Genomic DNA, 19,663 nt, shown 5'->3' on the forward strand with positions numbered 1-19,663 from the left:
GTTGCGCCAAAAATATTGTATGTCAGTTTAAGCACAGTCATTTATAATTTTTCTAAGGCGACGTTTCAATGCGTATTCAAATACAGAGATATTTTAAGTCAGAGAATATGGCGCTGCGGTCGGCAACTCCTATATAAGACAACAAGTGTCTGGCGCAATTGTTAGATCGGTTACTGTTGCTTTAATAGCAGGTTATCAACATTTAAGTGAGTTTCACGTGGTGTTATAGTCACCCCACGAGCGATATGACACAACATCTCCGAGGTATTGATGAAGTGGGGATTTTCTCGTACGAGCATTTCACGAGTGTACCGTGAATATCAGGAATCAGATAAAACATCAAATCGAGGACATCTGCTACTTATCCTAGAAGATAGGTTAATGAAAGGCAAATCTACGTTTATAGCATTTGTAGACTGAGAGAAAGCTTTTCACAATGTTGATTGGCCGGGTCCAAAGATATGGAGGTTAGCACGCCCATGCAACATTGTGCCTCCACACGCCGTAACATCTGGACCACCAAAACAATCACGTTCGACAATCACTACTCAGGCTGAACCTGCTCTCATTCGAGAAGAGCCCGAAACCCGATTCCTCCTTGGTCTCATCTCTACGCATTGCAGATTTTGCCACCGAATTTCGGGTGTCAGCATAACAGAATGTACTGGTCGTCATTCAAAGAGACCACAACCACGAAGTCGCCGTGTGAAGCATGACATTGCTTGCCTGCCTGACTTGAGTCCAATCGTACCTGTTTCACAATGTAGAGGTCATGCGCTGCTGTGGCTGTGTCTGGTCGAAGGCCTCCTTTGGGCAGCAGTGCCCATGGTTGGGAATGCTCCCCAGGCACGTGAAACCGTGCTGTGAGCAGCACCAAACTCCTGGGCTGAGCTCGTCGCATTTCGTCCTTGGTCCAGTTCCCCGATGAATCTTCCCCCTCGTATAAGGCGTCCAGAAGTCTCCTCATCAAGTTCTAAAAAAGAACACCAGAAAAATGCACCGTAACATCTCGCTGATTAGCACCCATTGACCTTTCCCGTTCGTTCAATTGCCTGGTGTTGTGGGACCAACACTGTTGGACGCTATACTCACGCTGATCTTGCACCATGTACGACTGGGAATCATCTGACAACATTCTCCCGCATTTTCATTCAGTGATATGTTATGATACTTTATCTATCTCATCATTGAATTTCGCACACCAGTGTACTTTTTACCGTCCAAGTGCCGCTCAAGGAGCGTATGGACCTCATAGCAGATGAGAATCGGTTATCGCGTGCATCCTTGGAGATCCTAGACGCCAGTGGATCGGTGCACGAAACAATGGCGTTGACGCAATGAAGCAGACACGTTTCACTGGTGTACTATATACGTACCCGTAGCGGAAAGTGTTAGAAAAAGTCCAGATTTTAAACATGAAAAAGAGGGCGTGTAAAGCAAATAACGGCAATTTCGAATAAATATGCAGGGTGAACATTAATAAAACCGAGAAAGTGCAAGGACGGACTACTGACTGGAAATGGAGGAAAGAAGGTCATGTGAACGTTTGTATGGAAACGGACGCTGTGCATGCAAGGACAATAAATCGTCCCGGACAGCAGTACCGAGGTGCATGGTAGCCACGTCACAACAGACGTTCAAAATAGCTTCCACGGGATCCAACGCACGCGTTCACCCGTTGCCGCACTCTTTCGAACGTTCCGATCCTACGCCGAATAGAGCCAAAGGCGTCGGGAATACGTTGTTGAAGGGTCTGCACATGAGGACCTGGTCCAGCATACACAACGCTTTTTAGATCCCCACAGATTAAAAAAAAAAAAAAAACAGAGGGCTTAAGTTCGGTGATGTAGCAGGCCATGCTGAGAGCATTCGCGTCCTATCCAATATCGGGCAAGATGTTGAGGTGTCGGTGAACTGTAATGCGGAAGTGGAGCGGTGCTCCGTCATGCGGAAACCACAGAACCGGTCGTACTGCCAAAGGCATATTCTCAAGCACCCCAGGCAGTTTGCTCTGCAGGAAGTCCAAGTGCGTGAGTACAAGTGTGTGAGCGCCAAGAATGTCTGCCCACATAGTGATGCTCAGCCGATGCTGACGAGACACCTCAGCCATTCCGCGAGGATTCTCTGTAGACCACAAATGACAATTATACAGATTGATGATGCCAGTTCTGACGAAGGTTGCGTCGTCGGTAAATAGGATTGACGACAGAAATTCCATAATTGTGCTGGTCTGGTGCAAAAACCATCGACAAATTCCTTCTCGTAGAGGGAGATCCGCTGCGATGTGCTTGTCTAGTTGCAAGTGGCAGGGATAGGAGTGACTGTCATGCAGAATACACATCATCGTACTTCGGCGCGCTCCGTGTTGGCGGATGACTTGCCTGGAGTTTGTACTAGGGTTCATCTCAATATCCTGTAGAACGTGGTCCTCCAGATCCGGTGTATGCACGGTCCGCCACCTCCCAGCACATTCGTCTGTCTGAAAGAACCCATGATTGTGCAAACGCCCAAAAAGGGTTCGATGTACTTAGTGTCTGTGAGGGTCCTTGTTTTTGTATAGTCGTGTTGCTTCTCGACTGCTTCCATCTGCTTGACCTTACAAAAACTTACTGGCAAGTCAGCATAAAGCAATTCCTGAACATGCGTAATTTTAGATGGTTTTTATATATTTCATGTTTGTCACCTGAGTCCATAATGTATCATACATGTGATGATTTACTTAGGATGGTCTATATCGCAATTAATTTTTTTCACCTGTTCATTCGTTTTACCGATGTACGAGTGCCTTGATATCTAAAAATGTCACATATTGTCACATGCTTGAGAGCTATTTAGCCTTTGGGCATACCCCAGCTCGTTCACATTCTGTCGTGTCCTTTAATGTATTGTAAGTGCTCGTACCAATCGGTTCAGATTTTCTATATCATCACTGAAAACGTCAGTTTACTTGTTTAGGCCCACTGGTGTCTGCACTACAGCGCACTTCCAGATCTGCGGCGTGGCCCTTTCTACTCGACAGTTTTTAAATAGGGTTTAGCCTCTCCAAGCCCACACCGGCACGATGGGCAACACAAAAGGTCTATTGCCATCTCTGCATGTTAGTTAGTTTTCACTAAGTGAGGTCTGGCAGGATGTTTGCGTATGTATGGTTATAATTAACCGTCAATACGCGCTGATCTGGAGGTAGATTGCGTCGAAAGTTGAACGAAGGGTAGCGGTTTGAAGGGCAGGCCACTCATAGAAGCAACACAAACAATTTTTAAATTCTTGCACATAACATCCATCCTTGTGTCTCTTTTGACAGCAAAAGATCATTAACCCTTTCGCCCAAGTTAACTGTGCTTTGTATCATTTAGTCTCGATTACTGTGCTTCTTAAAAATGTCTTGAGTGTCTTCACAATGGTACTTAACATCTGAGGTCATCATTTCCCTAGAACTTAGGACTACTTAAACCTAACTAACCTAAGGACATCACACACACCCATGCCGGAGGCAGGATTCAAACCTGCGACCTTAGCAGTCGCACGATTCCGGCCCGAAGCGCCTAGAGCCGCTCGGTCACCGCGGCCGGCTTGAGACGCTACTCTCCACAGTGATCATAGTTATCGTGCAGACAGTTGTCAACAGTCTGTATGTTGCTGATAACGATGTTCACGGGTTATTTTCAGTTATAAATTGAAAACGTTTGGTAGTACTTATGACTTCAAAATATTGTGACCCATAGACAACCAGTATTTCAAATTTTATACGTTACGTCTCTCATAGTGGATATGCTTCTCTTGTCTGTATAATCAACTGTGCAAGGAATTGTTTTTCGTGTTTTACGCAGGTCTGTGTCAATAAACAATACTGCAGAAGGAAAATAACGCGTACTTAATTTACCGTTACCCGATATGTTACAACACTGCGTAGTCTTTTGCTACGGGAGTTCTACTGCGTGCTTCTTTCTAACGTCTGCTCTGGAATCATTTGTCCGATATGCTGTATTTGATTTTGTTTGACGACATCTATGAAAGTTATAAATAAATTTTTATAGCACTGTTGCTTTCTTCCCATCATCTGACTGAGTAACATCTACATGTGGTGTAATTCTGTGAAATACTTTACGCCAAAATCACCTAATATTCGTCGGCTTTCTCCCGCTTGACTCATTGTTGTTTAACGATTTTGTGACAACCCAATTGTTTCCACACATTCAGTCCGCTGCGATCCATACTCTTACATCCTGATAACAACACCACTTTTAAAATTCCATGTTAGAGACGTGATAAATTACTTGGCAAAGCTTCATCCAAAATTGAAATTCTTTGTGGTGACTAATTAAAGGCAGCTCTTCAGAGATGCAGACTATTAATGGAGCGCCTACTCTTAACGGAACTCTCCCACTACACAGCCAGAACACAGTTGATGTGTGGTACTGAGATAGTCCCCTAAAACTGCTTCTTCCGGAATGAGCTCACATGGGTTCGCAAGCTCTTCTTACCGCACGTGCGAAGCGACGCGCTACGAAAAGTATAAATACAATTTAACTATTTCGTATAATAGAAGACTTCTCGGTTGCGTGCTCTGAGGCTGAAGTTATACTATGAGAAATGCACTATTCATCAATGTGATTTTTGTGTTGTATGATGGAAAGACGAATTTGCTGCAGAGACGAAATCAGTTTCTACTGCACTTACCAAACTTCCCACATACATATTGTATGAGCCATAATACAGGGTAATTATAATTAAAGTTCTAGATTTAAAACTATAAAAAAAGAATCCCTGCTCAGAATGACGTCAAATTCGAACGATATATATTATCGAAGAAGCGGGAAAAATTAAGGAAACCAAAAAGAATACCACTATATGACGCTGTAAGCTGGAAGAATTATGCTAAGTGAAAGAGCCGGAGTACATACACGGCCCCTGAAATACAATGCGGCAGAAGAAGGAATACAATTGATCGGACGTCAGCAGAAGATGTGGTCACAGCATTGCAGGAGAGGTGGAGCTATGACGTGCAAGCATGCAGTGCTCGGGGCACTGCCCGAACTTTGGACACGCCTGTGAGCAAGGTGCATAAAATTTTGCATAACATCATGCATTGTTATGCACACAAAATTGCCCGTAATAATCAGTTTAGAGAGATCCGCTTCAGTTGTACTAATTATTTGTTCAAACCACGACCGAGTTCGCAGTTTTAAAATCCCATCTTCAGGTGTATGGAAAAGTAAAGTATAAAGGAGAAAAAGGGAATAAATATGATGCAACATACCTGTAAAAACCCAAAAGAGCAGATTGCCGAAACAAGGAAACTTACTCATTATATTTGGTAACAAATAACATGCGGTCGAGCCAATCAGTGAGGGCGCTCCAGTCACTGGATTTTGACACAGGAAAAAGGGGGAGAGTCCAGTAATCAAATTGACTTAAAAATGTTCGGGCTGTTGTTGTGAAGTAAACAGAAGCCGGGAACAAACACACTGTCGGCCGGCGGCCAGCCGTACTTTAGGAACACCAACCACTACCAAGTAGAAGGCTGTGGAGGTTTTTACTACCGCTGTCCAAGACGCAATGTCTGAGCCACGCTACATACAACACCACAACAACACTCTACGGGCCTGCTCCAGCAAATCCTGGGCCTTATCTCAATGAGGAACCGCCTCTGGAGATACTGGCAGCGTAAGAGGCGCCCGTTCTATAAACTGCACACTAACAGACTCAAGGGGATAATACGGAAGGAAATACGGACATTTAGAAACGAGCAATGGGGACAGAAACTCGCAGGGTTCTGGTCTATGGAAGCTAGCCAGACTCTTCACCAAGGAGGAACATCACATTCCTACTCTACAAGGCCCAGGTGGCTCTGTATACTCCGCGAAGGAGAAGACAGAGCTGATGGCCACAGCGTTTGTGATGCCGAATCTGGCTCCTTCAGACCCAGCAATCACACTTGAAAGGGACCAGGAGGTTACACGATTTATAGGCCAACCCGCACACAACGAAACCGGACCTACTAGCACAAATGAAATTACTTGGGCTATCAAGCATTCCAATGCTAGGAAAGCCCCTGGTCCCTCTGTCATTCAAAACCGTGTCCTCCAGGAATTAAAGGATAGAGCCGTAGAATATGTTACACACATAACGAATGCCATCTTACAGCACCAACACTTCCCTGACTTTTGGATGGCGGCCAAAATCCTGACGTTCAGGAAGCCATGAAAAGACCACTCCCTCCAACAAAATTACCGACCCATCAGTCTGCTGTGCTCGCTCAGCAAGATTGTTGAGAAGGTAATACTAAAACGCATCATTAGGCACTGCATCGCCAGTGACACCCTAAGACCGGAGCAATTCGGCTTTAGGAATCACCACTCTACAACACAACAACTGATCCACGTAGTTGAACATATAACTCCAATAAACAGAGGCTTTGTTCCTGGACACCGAAAAATCTTTCGACCGTTCTGGCACAACAGCCTCATACGCAAACTAAGCGATCCTAGTTTCCCCGAGCGACTCGTACGTCACGTACACTCAAATCTCACGAACAAATATTTCAACACTGAATTTCAGGGAATAATATCGACACAACATGGCATCCAAGCTGGAGTATCGCAGAAAAGCATACTGAGGCCCATCATGTTCAAACTCTACATTAATGATCTCCCAGCAACACAAATCACGACGTTGGAAACCCGCGGATGACACAGCCATCATTGCGCAAGATTGGGAACCGTCGAACATAAATTCACGATTGCAGGCGGCACTCAGAACTGCCGAGGCTTGGTTAGAACGATGGCGTGTTAGAGTAAACGTCGACAGTTGCGAAGGAGTTCTGTTCACACGCAAACCGAAGCTTCTGCGCAGTGTAGGGAAGTAACACTACATGCACTTCCAATACGTTTCCGAGACAAAGTTAAACACCTCGGTGTCCGGCTGGACCGCTGACTTACATGGGGCACCACATAGAATACATTGCCAACGGAGCGCACGCGAGGCTCACACAATTCTATACAATGCTCAACAGAGAAGGTACACTGAATAGGAGGCGGTCGAGGTCCATATACGTGACAATGATCAGACTGCTGATGACGTACGCAGCTCCCGTCCGGGGATCTGCAGCTCCTGCCTGCCTGCGCCGCCTGCAGGTCATCCGGACCACAGTGCAACGCATCACAAGCAATGCTCCACTTCACAACCGCCTTGAAACCCTCAAGGAAGAATTCAAAAACCTCGCCACATGACTCTACAGGAGTTTGAGACACTCGGCCTATCCTTTCATCCTTATTCTGGGGAATTATGATCACAAACATAGGTGCAAGCATAAGAGGCCACAGACACTGCTAGTTATGGCATAAACATCTACGGTGAACTAACATACACTCGCAAGCAACAACACCGGTAAGCCCCTGGTTACGCCAGGTGCTGTCACAGCAGATTAACAGGCAGCAGCAGGGAAACCGACAAGTTCGCACACTAAAGCACAAATAAACCGCCAGCACTAACCTACGCTGTGAATCCGATATATGACCTATCGGGCATTAACCGATGCTGAACTCAACTTTTACAGGTGTGCTGATTCTGACCGAGGAACCGATGCCGGTACCCAGCTGGAACCGCCGAGTAACACCGCCCCATAACGTCAAAGGTATCCTCCTGGATGATACCCACTACTGTCAGAACCTACCTTTGCATGGCCTGTCGCAGGCAACTGTAGTATACAGAGAAGTTGCAGCATTAGAAAATTGTAGCGAAATGCAGGAAGATCTGCAGCGGATAGGCAGGGAGTGGCAACTAACCCTTAACATAGACAATTGTAATGTATTGCCAATACATAGAAAGAAGGATCCTTTATTGTATGATTATATGATAGCGGAAAAAACTCTGGTAGCAGTTACTTCTGTAAAATATCTGGGAGTATGCGTGCGGAACGATTTGAAGTGGAATGATCATATGAAATTAATTGTTCGTAAAAGGGGGAACCAGGTTGAGATTCATTGGGAGAGTCCTTAGAAAATGTAGTCCACCATCAACAAAGGAGGTGGCTTACAAAACACTCGTTCGACCTATACTTGAGTATTGTTCATCAGTGTGGGATCCGTACCAGATCGGGTTGACGGAGGAGATAGAGATGATCCAAAGAAGAGCGGCGCGTTTCGTCACAGGGTTATTTAGTAACCGTGTTAGCGTTACGGAGATGTTTAACAAAGTCAAGTGGCAGACTCTGCAAGAGAGGCGCTCTGTATCGCGATGTAGCTTGCTCGCCAGGTTTCGAGAGGGTGCATTTCTGGATGAGGTATCGAATATATTGCTTCCCCCTACTCATACCTCCCGAGCAGATCACGAATGTAAAATTAGAGAGATTCGAGCGCGCACGGAGGCTTTCAGAGAGTCGTTCTTCTCGCCAACCATACGCGACTGGAACAGGAAAGGGAGGTAATGACAGTGACACGTAAAGTTGGGTGGCTTGCGGAGTATAAATGTAGATGCAGATGTAGAAAAACGCTACTTCTCTTACTACCCGATCCAACTGTCGCAGACGTTTTCTTCCTTGACTCTTGCCTTGGCACTTCTTTTCCTCTGTGGTGTTGTTATCAGGATGTAAGAGTATGGATCGCAGCGGACTGAATGTGTGGAAACAATTGGGTTGTCACAAAATCGTTAAACAGCAATGAGTCAAGCGGGAGAAAGCCGATGAATATTAGGTGATTTTGGCGTAAAGTATTTCACAGAATTACACCACATGTGCATGTTACTCAGTCAGCTGATGGGAAGAAAGCAACAGTGCTATAAAAATTTACTTATAACTTTCACAGATGTCGTCAAACAAAAACAAATACAGCATATCGGACAAATGATTCCAGAGTAGACATTAGAAAGAAGCACGCAGTTGAACTCCCGTAGCAAAAGACTACGCAGTGTTGTAACATATCGGGTAACGGAAAGCTAAGTACACATAATTTTCCTTCTGCAGTATTGTTTGTTGACACAGACCTGTGTAAAACACGACCAACAATTCCTTGCACAGTTGATTATACAGATAACAGAAGCATATCCACTATGAGAGACGTAACGTCTAAAATTTGAAATACTGGTTGTCTACAGGTCACAATATTTTGAAGTCATAAGTACTACCAAACGTCTTCAATTTCTTACTGTAAATAACCCGTGAACATCGTTATCAGCAACATACAGACTGTTGACAACTGTCTGCACGATAACTATGATCACTGCGGAGAATAGGTTCTCAAGCCGGCCGCGGTGACCAAGTGGTTCTAGGCGCTTGAGTCCGGAACCGTTCGACTGCTAAGGTCGCAGGTTCGAATCCTGCCTCCGGCATGGGTGTGTGTGATGTCCTTAGGTTAGTTAGGTTTAAGTAGTTCTAAGTTCTAGGGAAATGATGACCTCAGATGTTAAGCCCCACTGTGAAGAGACTCAAGACACTTTTAAGAAGCACAGTAATCGAGACTGGGTTGGTTCAGTGGCAATGCTCTCCACAGAAAATAAAATGATTTAAAGCACAATTAACTTGGGCGAAAGGGTTAGTGATCTTTTGCTGTCAAAAGAGACACAAGAATGGATGTTACGTGCAAGAATTTAAAAACTGTTTGTGTTGCTTCTATGAGTGGCCTGCCCTTCAAACCGCTACCCTTCGTTCAACTTTCGACGCAATCTACCTCCAGATCAGCGTGTACTGATGGTTAATCATAACCAGACATACAAAACATCCTACTAGGCCTCGCTTAGTGAAAACTAACTAACATGCAGATATGGCAATAGACCTTTTGTGTTGCCCATAGTGCGAGTGTGGGCTTGGAGAGGCTAAACCCTATTTAAAAACTGTCGAGTAGAAAGGGCCACGCAGCAGATCTGGAAGTGCGCTGTAGTGCAGACACTAGTGGGCCTAATCAAGTAAACTGACGTTATCAGTGATGATATAGAAAATCTGAACCGATTATTACGAGCACGTACAATACATTAAAGGACACGACAGAATGTGAACGTGCTGGGGTATGCCCAAAGGCTAAATAGCTCTCAAGCATGTGGCAATATGTGACATTTTTAGATATCAAGGCACTCGTACATCGGTAAAACGAATGAACAGATGAAAAAATTAATTGCGATATAGACGATGCTAAGTAAATCATCACATGTATGATACATTATGGACTCAGGTGACAAAAATGACATATATAAAAACCATCTAAAATTACGCATGTTCAGGAATTGCTTTATGCTGCCTTGCCAGTAAGACAAGCGTTTGCTTTTGTATTTCTTGTTTGTGTGGAAGTGAACAATGAATGGCCATGGAACATTCCGTGGACAGACAAAGCCCATTTCCATCCCCAAGGACATGACACTTCTTAGAAATGCAGAATATGGGCAATGAAAAGTCAGCTCGCACTTCAACCGGTACAGTTTCATTCTGTTGACTGTGTGCAGAAGGGTTACTGCATCATAGGGCCAGAGTTTCTCGAAGAGATGAATCCTGTGGGCCCCGTTACCTTTATCGTCAATAGTAAACGCCACGAGAGTCTTTTGAATACCAGCATTGTTGCAGCCCTTCAACAGCATATATGTGTGGGTAGAATCACATTTATGCAACCTGGCACACCTTCGCACACTGCACAGCCAGTGAAGCAGCTGCTGCAGAGATATTTTGGAAATGCTAGAATTACCAGCCGTCATCTCCATGCAGCCTAGCCGTCCAGATCACCTGGTCTTAATCTTGTGAATGAAACGTTCTGTAGTCAATGCTCATGACAGATCAAAATTATTCTTATCGCTTTTTCGTGTCTTCACGACACAATTTCATCGTTTCAATCTCTTATAATAGCAGCCAAGAAATAAGATAAATAAAAAAAGAATGTGATATTTACCATTCCATTGTAACTAAAGTCTATGGTGTTGGAAATGTTGTAGAAAAATCCTTACTATGATGTCCAATCATGCAAGTATTCGTACAGAGACAGCAAAGGTTATCCGTGCATCGTTTGGCCGACGGCAGAGCTTTGCTGGAGGTAAAAAAAAAAGGTCGGAGATGGCACCATAGACTTACGCTGTATGTCGCTTTGAAGCCAGAGTGGGCGGGACCTGCGACCATTCCAAATAGCCCAAAGCATTAACAGACTACTGTTTGTGACTGCTTCTTGTTAATTATTTCTGTCGTGTGCACGCAACAACTGTTTTAATCAGAGGGTTACGCGCCCTCTGCAATAAAAAAACTGAGTCACTCGATCAAAAACGAACATAAATGGATGTCTTACGACGTCTGCCCCGAGCAGATGAAACGAACAAAAGCGAACAAAATGAGATTTAAAAAAAAAAGGGTAGCTCAGTCGGTAAAGCACTTGCTCGCGAGAGGCAAAGGTCCCGACTTCGAGTCTCGGTCCGGCACACAGTTTTAATTTTCCAGGAAGTTTTTTTAAATATTGTTTTTGTTGGTATGTTTCAAATAATCAAGAAGAGAAGGAAGTGATGTGAAAAGCATGCTTTTGTAATCCATTTAATTCAACTTCTACAGCTAATGAAGCTGGAGCTGCGAAATTATTGTTTGTTCGCTTACTGATACTGCTTCTTGTTTGTTACGTTTTCAGCTTTCAACATTTTTAGAGTTTAAGTTTGCAAGAAACTTACCTACATGTTCTTTGGTAGCCCATAAACGTATGCATTGAGGAAAGAAGCAAGGTATGCAATCTCATCGACTAGTAAAATGCCAAACAAACAGAACTGCATAGTGGTATACATCTATGCAGAATAGAGTTCTTGTTTTATAAGACTGTCACCTGCTTTATTTCTTCGTTTGTTGTCTGTCCTCGATGTCGATGTACTGCGCTGCTATACCGGCTGAGAAATATGGGTTGTGGATTCCGACACTGACTACTTTAAATTATGTAGCCGACAAATGCACAGTTGCGTTTAGTAGTACTTTAGTTTGCACTATGCACAACCCCCAATATTCCACAGTTATGTGGCCAGTGCACTATTATTTAACCTTCGATAAGCCTCATTAATAGTTAGCAGGCGAAACTCCACATACTGCTACAATAGTTTGTTGTTGAACATCTACGAGCAGTAAAACCTAACCACAAAATTCACAGTTCTTGCAGAATAATAAGGTACGTAAAGAGCAGACACTGTCACTGTTGTTATACACGGCCTAATTGTTTAACACTTATTTCACAGTTAAGCTGAAGCATTGTTATTGTTCTAACTAGTACAGGTTACTCGTCTGAAACTCGGCCGTGGACTGACTGACTATTGACCAAAAATCGGGCCCTTATATATCATCACAATAATAGTTCCTGAAACTACACATTGTTTTAAGTTAAATTTACAGAAATTAGAATTAAAATTTAACTGACTCAGTAAACTGAATACATCGAAAAATTGTGTCTGTTTAACAGTTTCTTCTGCTACGAGGTTTAGGCCGAATTATTTGTTTGAATCATGAAATTAACAAATATAGTTACGCAAAAACACTTTTGACAAAACTGTTAATTACTTTGGACTTAATGAAAGGCTGGTTTTGCTAACACGTTTTTGAATAGAGCTAAATAGATACTTTAAGATTACTAGTACTTCGTCTTCCAAATGTTTACAGTTACTACAGAATTTATACTTGTTTATATGTCAACAATAGAATTTAAGTTACTAAACAGTCTTTGATTTCACCCTGTAACAAACGATAGTAACTAGGAATAGTCAAAATAAATTAGTAAATCAATTACATACATAAAAATAGGCACAAATTTAGGTCTGGTTCTATATTCCTTAAAACTGAGGGGCAATCTTTCACTTTTGTGCAAATGCAGATTATATTCACATATGTTAATGGTAATTAGGTAAAAGTAGCAAAACGAATTTAAGGAGGCAGATGGCAAAACAAGAGGGGAATTAAAACCATCCCAGCTTGTTTCGTCACAAGTGCATTAAACTCACTGTAGTCTTACACGCCTTATCACTGAAATCTTATGATGCGTCATTCAGCGTGTGGCCAATAATAGCAGTGAACAGGATAAAAAAATATATAATTTTTAAACATCTTTCAGCATTGTGAAATGCTATAAATGTGATTAAGGGTATGGTCTCCAATACTTAATACTCCGTAAAATGGATATTTTGCTTCAACATTTATGTAAGCAATTTTTTGGTAATGATAGCGTAACCTGTGTAAGATGTAGGCCAACCTTTCCAGCAGTAGCCTATTTGCTTCTTATCCCGGAATACTTATCATCAGTAACTCTGTCAGTTTTTCAGGAATAACCGAACATAGTACAACTGGAATGTACGTGTACTTGGATCGTCTGCTTGATTTTACTTTTGAATTTCATTTTGAGGTTTACAAAGTATATAAGGCTGTACCATGCTTGTGATATATCAATAGTTAATTAGTTACTTAGTTAATTTCATTTTCAATGTATCATTTGCAAGATAAATCGTAATGAAGTGAAACGAGCCATTATTTTTTTTTCTCTACAAATATGCCCCTATGTTCAACATTTGTAAGTAATTTCATATTTAATGTAAGACGGATGTTAGTAATTATTGCCCATCACTAATTACACGTTTCCGTGTTAGATACTCTTGTGCAGAATGGGAGGAGTTGCCAAAGACAAACGTTTTCAGTTTAGTTTCAAATTTTCCTTTGCTGTGTGTCAGGCATTTTATATTAATAGATAAGTGATGAAAACTTTTGGTTGTAGCATTGTGAACACCTGTTTATGATACAGACAACCTTAATGTGGCCTAATACATGTCATTTTTCTCTTCTGGTATTGTCATTATGTACATCATTGCCGGCCGCGGTAGCCGTGCGGTTCTAGGCGCTGCAGTCCGGAACCGCGGGACTGCTACGGTCGCAGGTTCAAATCCTGCCTCGGCCATGGATGTGTGTGATGTCCTTAGGATAGTTAGGTTTAAGTAGTTCTAAGTTCTATGGGACTGATGACCTGAGAAGTTAAGTCCCAGAGTGCTCAGAGCCATTTTCTTACATCATTGTTCCAGTTGAAATGCACTGGATTATTTACAACAAACTTTAAGAGGGAATAACTACACTGTGAAACAGACGGATTGCTACTCACCTGCACGCAACTGGCAGATACAACGAAAAGAGTATTCACGTAAGTATTCAGCCGAAACCTTTTTCAGAAACGAAGGAAAGTACACATACACATCCATACAATCATAGACACAAAACTCACACAAACATGACCGCTGTCACCGGTTGCTCTACACAGAATATTTTTTAAAGGGGAAGGAAATGTGAACAATGAATAATTACCGGAGTGAGGAATGTAGGGCATGAGATGCCGCCCCAACAATCAGCGCGGTTACGTAACCGTGTGTTGTGCGTGGATGGAACCGTTGATACAGAGTTGCCCGGATGTCGGAGAGTTTGTGATTTGGAAGGCAATAAAAACACAGGAAAGAAGAGAAAGAACTGACACTGAGTAAAGTAACGCAAATCTACGTCAAACGACAGAAATAAAAGCACTACAATAAAAGTAAACCGTGCAACAACAACCAATGCATAGAAAACGAAATTTTGCTTGAACGGCTCCGCTTACGTATGAAATGTGATTCCTTTAAACTTCAGATTATGATCGGATCGATTAGTACATGAGTAAAGAACACAACCTAAAATTTTTCATGAAACAACTACGTTTCCACAATCAAAGCACCCAACACGGTCAAAATTGGGTACTGTGACATCACAGGGAAGTATCAAATGGGTGAACAATGAAGCCACGAATACGGTGAATCTAATGTTTTGGACCACGTAAGATGGCGGACGTCGGCTTCAGGTTTGGACGCTCCAGGAAGCATCCTGTGCGAGCTGGCCGCTACAAGAGCAATCGGCGACCATGAAATTCTCTATTGTAATTTCTGTGAAATAATGCTTGCACCCTACATTTGTCTGAATTAATGGTTCAACTATGGTACTGAAGGGAGTTTCAGTAGTCACTGTTCAGGAGCTGAGATGGTGAGCTTGGGTCGGTAAGACTACATATGTCTTACTACCTTTCTTTTATCTCGTTTTGTTCTTTATTTTTTGTTGTATTTGTTCAGGTTGGACGTCCCAAGACACCCGTTGAAGTTCATCGGTAAACTATTTACTCAGTTTTTTTTAATTATTATTATAGAGGGCAGCTAAGCCTCTCACCGAACACGCTAACCTAACGTGCCGGCATGTAAGCTAGGACACGTTTACAAGTGTCGTGATCCATACCCACATGGCGCAAAAATATTTAATCAGTATTGAATTTTCCGCGCTGTTGTTAAAGAGTACAGTAATCTGTTCTTGGATTCTGTTGCGTTTAAAAAGTGAGGTTTGAATAGCGTAGAAACTGGTCCAGGCCACGATGGATGTAATTATATTCTGAATTTTGTCAGATTTGTATTTTGCGTGACGTTTAACGAATGGTCAAGTGATTTTAACGTATTATGTGTTTAGGGGATCCGTGGTCTAGGACTAGCTTCTTTGATTCATAATCAACACGACTCCGGTTCCAGGTTCGAAGCCAGTCGCTGGTTAAATTTTGATTAATAATTGGCATTGGCGGCCGAAGAATTCCGGCATAAGAAGTCACCTCTCATTCCACCAACTGCCTTTTCAAAGAGAGAGGAGGGGCGGACAGAGGTTTAGGGCACTCTCTTGTCTTAGGGGTGGGAAACTGCCCCTAAAGGCGGAAGAATCGGCAATCATCAACGACATGAGGGTGCAGAATGCAATGAAAACCACTGCATTAAAGACAAGTAACGTGTATCCACAGGACATGCGGACTTCAATTGAAGAAGTGTCATAATGATCTCTCCATTGGCAAAAGATTCGGAATAGTCCCCCACTCGGATCTCCGGGAGGGGACTGCCGAGGGAGAGTTTACCATGAGAAAAAGATTGAATAATCAACGGAAGGGGCGTGGATGTCAGAAGCTTCAACGTGGTAGGGAAAGTAGAAAATCTGAAAAGGGAAATGCAAAGGCTCAATCTCGATATTGTAGGGGTCAGTGAAGTAAAGTGGAAAGAAGAAAAGGATTTCTGGTCAGATGAGTATAGGGTAAACAGAAGCAGCAAATCTTAAAATGGGAGTAAGATTCTTTATAAATAGGAAGGTAGGGCAGAGAGAGTTTTGCTGTGAACAGTTAGTGATAGAATCGATAGCAAACCAACACTGACAACGATAGTTCAGGTATACAGGCCGCCGTCGCAAGCTAAAGATGAAGAGACAGGGAAAGTGTATGAGGATACTGAAAGGGTAATACAGTGCGGAAAGAGAGGTGGAAATCTAATTTTCAGGGGGACTGGAATGCAGTTGCACGGGAACGAGTAGAAGAAAAGGTTACAGGAGAATATGTGCTTGGGACAAGGAATGAGAGAGGAGAAAGACTAAGTGAGATCTGTAACAAGTTTCAGACAGTAATAGCGAATACTCTGTTCAAGAATTACAAGAGGAGGAGGTGCACTTGGAAAAGGCCGGGTGATATGGAAAAATTTCAGTTAGATTACTTCATGGTTAGACAGAGATTCCGAAATCAGATACTGGATTGTAAGACGTAGCCACTAACAGACATAGACTCAGATAACAATATCATAGTGATGAAGAGTAGGTGGAAGTTTAAGGCATTTATCAGGCAGAATACGCAAAGAAGTGGGACACAGAAGTACTAAGGAATGACGAGGTACGGTTGAAGTTCTCTAAGACTATAGATACAGCAATAAGGAATGGTTCAGTAGGCAGTACAGTCTAAGAGGAATGGACATCTCTGAAAATGACCATCACAGAATTTGGGAAAGAAAACATAGGTACAAAGAAGGTAACTGCGAAAAAACCATGGGTAACAGAAGAAATACTTCTATTGATTGATGAAAGGAAGAAGTACAAAAATGTTCCGAGAAACTAGAGAAATATAAGACGCTGAGGAATGAAATAAATAGGAAGTACACGGAAGATAAGACGAAATGGCTGCAGGAAAAATGTGAACACATCGAAAAAGAAATGATTGTCGGAAGGACAGACTCAGCATAAAGGAAAGTCAAAACAACCGTCGGTGACATTACAATCAAAGGTGATAACATTAAGAATGCAACTGGAATACCACTGTTAAATGCAGAGGAGAGAGCGGGTAGGTGGAAAGAATACATTGAAAGCCTCTATGAGGGGAAAGATTTGTCTGATGTGGTAGAAGAAGAAACAGGAGTTGATTTAGAAGAGATACGGGATCCAGTATTAGAATCAAAGTTTAAAAGAGCATTGGAGGACTTAAGATGAAATAAGACAGGAAGGATAGATAACACTCCATCAGAATTTCTAAAATCATTGGAGGAAGTAGCAACAGAAAGACTATTCACCTTGATGTGTAGAATGTATGAGTCTGGTGACTTTCGGAATAGCATCATCCACACAATTCCTAAAACGGCAAGAGCTAACAAGTGCGAGAATTTCCGCACAATCAGCTTAACAGCTCATGCGTCCAAGTTGCTTACGAGAATAATATACAGAGGAATGGAAAAGAAAACTGAGGATGCGCTAGATGATGGTCAGAGTTTGGCTTTAGGAAAGGTAAAGGCACAAGAGAGGCAGTTCTGACGTTGTACTTGATAATGGAAGCAATACTAAAGAAAAATCAAAACATGTACATAGGATCTGTCGACCTGGAAAAAGCATTCGACGGAGTAAAATGGTGCTCGATGTTCGAAATTCTGAGACAAATAGGGATACGCTGTGGGGAGAGACGGGTCATACACAATATGTACAACAGCCGAGAGGGAATAATAAGAGTGGACGACCAAGAACGAAGTGCTCGTTTCCAAAAGGGTGTAAAGGACATTGCTACCATGAGTGAAAGTGAAGAAGACTTACACGATCTACTGAACGGAATGAACAGTAAGGAATATGGATTGAGAGTAAATCGAAGAAAGACGAAGGGAATGAGAAGTAATAGAAATGAGAACAGGGAGAAACTTAACATCGAGATTGATGGTCACGAAGTAGATGAAGTTAAGAAATTATGCTACCTAGGCAGTAAAATATCCGAAGACGGACGGAGCAAGGAGGATATCAAAAGCAGGCTCGCAATGGCAAAAAGCGCATTCCTGGTCAAGAGTAATGCGCTACTGTCGAATATCGGCTTTAATTTCAGGAACAAATTTCTGAGAATGTATGTCTGGAGTACAGCACTGTATGGTAGTGAAGCGTGAACTGTGGGAAACCGGAGCAGAAGAGAATCGAAGCATTTGAGACGTGCTACTGCAGACGAATGTTGAAAATTAGGTGGACTGGTAAGGTAAGGAATGTGGTGGTTTTGCGCAGAATCGGAAAGGAAAAGGAATATGTGGAAAACACTTATAAGGAGAAGGGACAGGATGACAGGACATCTGTTCAGACATAAGGGAGTGACTTCCATGGTACTAGAGGGAGCTGTAGAGAGCAAAAACTGTAGAGGAAGACAGAGATTGGAATACATCCAGTCAGTAATTGAAGGACGTAGGTTGCAAGTGCTACTCTGAGATGCAGAGATTAGCCCAGGAGAGGAACTCGTGGCGGGCCGCATCAAACCAGTCAGAAGTCCTATGACCAAAAATGGTTCAAATGGCTCTGAGCACTATGCGACTTAACTTCTGAGGTCATCAGTCGCCTAGAACTTAGAACTAATTAAACCTAACTAACTTAAGGACACCACACACATCCATGCCCGAGGCAGGATTCGAACCTGCGACCGTAGCGGTCGCTCGGCTCCAGACTGTAGCGCCTACAACCACATGGCCACTCCGGCCGGCCAGATGATCAAAAAACAGAGAGAAAAAAAAGTGTTTACTCGAGAGTGGTTTGTACACCATCTCAGTATTTGATAATAGAATTCGTGAATCGTTAAAATACGACAGTACTAAAGTTTTGAGTTCAGTAATGTTGTTTGAAGTGGTCCATGCTGTGTTGCCTGTGATACTAGGTACCGCACACTTCACATGGCAAGACGAGCGTCTGACAAAGAAGTATGTACTGAAGTACTATACGTGGAATTTGAGCCATACTTAAAATCCACATAAAAAGTACAAGTACTAATAATATGAAGCTCCTAGGCTGGCCAGGTAAAACGTACAATTGTATAAAAGCTAGTACAAAAAGTATAAGATTAAAAAATCTATAAAATAAAATCTTCCAGCCCGACAGATCAACTACCGTAAATGAAATTGTAAGCTAATTAAAGAAAACAAATAAACAGGGCTAGGTGTCAAATATGTCGCAGAGACAATAACCCTACTCAATAAAAAATTCCCACAGTCTGTGATCTGACTGGTGACTTGGAATGGTCTCCCAGACCTTGTGACCTTACTTCATGTGACTTCTTTTTGTGGAGCTATGTTAAGTCCAAGGTTTAAGAGAACAATCCGCGTACAGTTCTGCAATTTAAGGAAGAAATTCAACCTGACATCAACGACATCAACAGAGATGTCTGTAAAACGGTCATCACCAACTTCATAGACCGAGAAACTGCCTGCCGAAACAGTGGAGGTGCACATATGCCTGATATAATTTTGCAGTATGTGTAGAATCTTTTATTTTGATGCATTTTTGACTTAATTATGGCCGTTTCAAAAACCGCGCTAGAGCTATATACTGATCAGTTTCATGGTAGCGATCTAATGAATATGAAATTGACTGCATGGTATATGT

The sequence above is a fragment of the Schistocerca gregaria genome, chromosome 5 (assembly GCF_023897955.1).
Source record: "Schistocerca gregaria isolate iqSchGreg1 chromosome 5, iqSchGreg1.2, whole genome shotgun sequence".
Classification (NCBI taxonomy): domain Eukaryota; kingdom Metazoa; phylum Arthropoda; class Insecta; order Orthoptera; family Acrididae; genus Schistocerca; species Schistocerca gregaria.